General features: G+C 34.4%; 1 protein-coding gene across 1 annotated transcript in view; it reads left to right on the forward strand.

The window, feature by feature from the left end:
• DYRK1A (dual-specificity tyrosine-(Y)-phosphorylation regulated kinase 1A) overlaps window positions 1-4060 on the forward strand; it is a 154868-nt gene that overhangs the window by 130510 nt on the left and 20298 nt on the right. The gene's annotated exons all lie outside the window — the stretch shown is intronic.

Genomic DNA, 4060 nt, shown 5'->3' on the forward strand with positions numbered 1-4060 from the left:
TATATAAATTAGTGTCTTTCTTGGGCTTTAAACAACATTAGGATCACCTGAAACTTCCAGTGGTTTCCCATCTCAACTCATTGTAAAAGCTGAAGTCCTTGGAGTAGCTCACAAATTTCTGCTGCCTCTCATGCTGGTTCTCTTTCCAACATGTGGTCTCTGCCTCTTCTCCCCTCACTCTGTGATTCAGACACAGCCTTCTCTATGGTCCCTTGAAAACACCAGCCATGGGCCCATACCAGGCCCTTTGCATTTGTTCTTTCCTGTGCTTGAAATGCTCTTTTCCCAGCCGGCACTTGGCTCTTCCCTCACTGACCTGAAGTCTTTGCTCTAACGTCACCTTCTCAGTGAAACCTATACACCCTATTGAGAGTTGCAATACCCTTCTCCTTATCCCCTTTTAACTTTCTCCATAGTTCTTAGTCATCATGTGACGTAATGTATTACTTGTTTATTGTTGGTCTCTTCCTACTATAACATAAACTTCTTTTTGGCAGAGATTTTCGTCTGTTTTGTTTATTGCTATATTATTCTGCTACTGAGCATGGTTTCTAGCATAAAAGTATACACACTCAGTATTTGAGCGAATGAATCTACACTCTTACATTAAGCCTCTGGGTTTTTTTTTTTTTTTAAGGGTTATTTAAAATTCTCCAAAAACTGAAACTTTAAGACTTTTTCCCATCCTTCCTTAATGTTCACCATTGTGTCCATGGCCCCTTGACATACTATAGATGTATGTGTTTGTTAATTGTCTTTCCTTCTGTGCAATGTTTGGCTGCAGGAGGGCAGGGCCTTTCTCTCTTTTGTTCGTTAGTGTATGCTCAGTGCCTAGAGGAGTGCCTGACTCATAGGAGATCTGAAACTTATTTATTTATGAATGAATGAATTGGTGAGCAGAAGTAGGATGTACAGTAGAAATTAAAGGTTTTATTTTTGTTTTTATTTTTAATACAGGTAGATCAGATGAATAAGATAGTGGAAGTTCTGGGTATTCCACCTGCTCATATCCTTGACCAAGCACCAAAAGCAAGAAAGTTCTTTGAGAAGTTGCCAGATGGCACTTGGAACTTAAAGAAGACCAAAGATGGAAAACGGGTAAAATAGGGATACATTGTTTTGAGCCTTTGTTATTTCTTCACCAGAGCTTTTTATAGCTCATTTTGTATTTACTTGAAATCAGTGTTACAGTTAACAATTGCATTGATAATTCAGGTAGATATTTTATTCAAAAGCTGAATATAGTATGACCTGAACTATTTGTTTGGACCAGTGTTTGATTAATGGTCATTTTACAAACTGTATGCCTGCATTTTGAGACAGCTGATCAAATCACCATGCTTTGTTTCAACAGTAGAATCAATAAATTTGACCTTTGTTTCTCACAGCTTGGGCATATAGTGAAGTCACAGTTAATAATACTGCAGCTGTGAACAGAAGTCACAATTGCAGTAAATGGTTTTTTTAGTTCAGTTGGTGAAACATGTGGGAAGATTTTGGGCTTAAGCAATTTGTGATTTTCAAGGATATTAGCTGACTTTGATGGTCCTTTACTAGAGTTCAGATTCATAGCTTGATGACCTGGCCAGCCGAAATTTCACATTCCACAGTCTTTAAAAGTGAAGTTTTAAAAACATTAGGTTTGTTTTAGTAATTTTATCTGAGGACTTTTTTCAGATACTTAAACTATGTCAATTAATAGAGTAAATGATGGAAATTTTGCATCTTTATTTATACTTTTATAGATCTATAAATCATATATTTTGTAATACAGTTTAGTTCTGGTATTAAATGAGTATAATGTATAAATATGTGATTGAATGTGATATACACATACATACATACGATCATACATATACAAGTCACCTTGTGATTGTAGTTTTGCATTTTTAACATTTAAGAGGTGTTATTTTTGCTCCAGTTATTCTGCCCTTGCATTTTGGCAATGCTGCCACCAGGTGTCATTTTCAGTGAACTGAAGATGATGGTTGCTTTAATTCATTTCCACATAGCTGTTGATCTTAACTTTTAATATCAAGTGATTTTCTTTAGGAGATTTAAAAATACGAATGTAATTTTATCCTTTACAACTGATTTGTAACTTGTTGCCCTCTGCCTTATTCTCTAAAGTTACAAACAGTGCAATTTCCAGCTGCTAAATTATGCCTACTCCTTATAAGGAAGGGATGGAAAATACTAAGCAGACATCCTGAGTCCCTTCTTCTACCTATAGCTTATTAATCATGGCTCGTCTTCCTACTGAACCAAAACATAGCCTGGGAATCCTTCTTAGCCTCACCAGCATTCAAGGTAGCTTCTACCTTGAATTAGGTATAGGATGAATTAGGATGGAGGATGTGAAATTTCCTTAATGTTTTCTCTCTCTGCAATACAGCATGATACTTCTCTCTCCATTTCGAACTTATTTATTTGTTTGTTTTTTGCTTCTGTTATATTTTTTTCTCAAAACATCCATTCCATTTCCCAAATTTTTACCTTATAAAACCACAATTAAGACCTATCATTTCTTTCAAATTGATCTGTAATTATTTTTAATTAACTATAGATTTTTATGAGATTTCTCTTAGTCACACTTAGCAACTTAATTTTTTAAAGTGTGAAGTAACTATTTCACTTTTAACAAATTGTGTGACAAAAAAACAAATCCATAATCAAATTATTTCATTATGAAGGATACACTAGGAATTTTAACCAGAGATTTAAATAGATGTACACACACTTCATTGGCTATCTATGTGTAGTTGATTTGCTTAGTAATTTTACTTTTCCTTTTCTCATTTTATGTTTCAAAAGTCCGTATGATAGGCAGATAAAGAAACTAAAAGAAAAAGAAAAAAAAAGTCTGAGAGTTTTCCAGTAATGAACTCCATACCAACCTTTTCCATTTTTTTGGTGGGGGAAGGAGGATAAAAAAATAAGTCAGTAATTGCTATTTTGTTGAAGGAGAATTTATATGCAATAAGATACATATTTTAGGTGTTTGGTTTTTCCAGTTTTAACCTTTATATTGGAATGCATCCACTGTCTAAAACAATATGAAATATTTCCATCATGCCCAAAGTCCTCTTGTGACCCTTCTCTGTCATCCCACCCCTGCTTTCTATCATCATAGGTTAGTTTTGTGTGGTCACAGGCAAACTTCATGTAAATGAAATCTTATAGTATTACTTTGTTTGGTTTCTTTCACTTAGCCAAATACATTGTTTTTGGAGATTCCATTCGTGTTGTATGTCTCAGGAGTTATTTTATTGCTTCATAGTACTTCACTGGATGAATATACTATAATTTATCTATATTCACCTGTCAGGGGACATCTGGGTTGTTTCCAATTTGGGACTATCATGATTAAGATTCGTGGGAACATTCTTGTGTAAGTCTCTGTACGTACATGTTTTCATTTCTCTGGCAGTACTACCTAAGAGTAGAATTGTCAGGTCATAGGGTTTATGTATGTTTACCTTCACAAGAAAATACCAAACAGTTCTCCAAAGTTGTTTTATCATTTTATATTTCCAGGATATATCAGGATTCCAGTTGCCTGACATCCTGACCATTTAATGTGGTTGGTCTTTTGGATTTTAGCCATTCTAGGGAGTATGTGGTGGTTTGTATTTGCATTTCTCCATAATTAATGATACTGACCACCTTTTCATGTGCTTATTAGCCATTCATCTGTCTTCTTTGGTTACAGGTCTTTCCACTCTTTTGCTCACTTGTTACTGAGTTTAATCATTGTCTTTTGTTCTTAATTCCTTTGTCATATTATATCAATATTTTTTTCTCAGACTATGGTTTGCCTATTCCTTTTCTTAGTATGTTATCTTTTGATGAGCAGGAAATTTTAGTATTAATGAAGTCATATTTGTCAACTTTTAAAAAACGGACAATACTTTTTGTGTCCTACGAAATCCTTGCCATCCCCAAGTTTATGAAGATACTCTCCTGTATTTTCTTCTAAAAGTTTTTTTGATTGTAGTTTTTATGGGTAGAATTCTGTGATCCATCTTGAATGAATTTTTGAGTATGGATAGGGTGAAGG

Source organism: Propithecus coquereli, unplaced genomic scaffold (assembly GCF_000956105.1).
Source record: "Propithecus coquereli isolate 6110/MARCELLA unplaced genomic scaffold, Pcoq_1.0 Scaffold148, whole genome shotgun sequence".
Classification (NCBI taxonomy): Eukaryota; Metazoa; Chordata; class Mammalia; order Primates; family Indriidae; genus Propithecus; species Propithecus coquereli.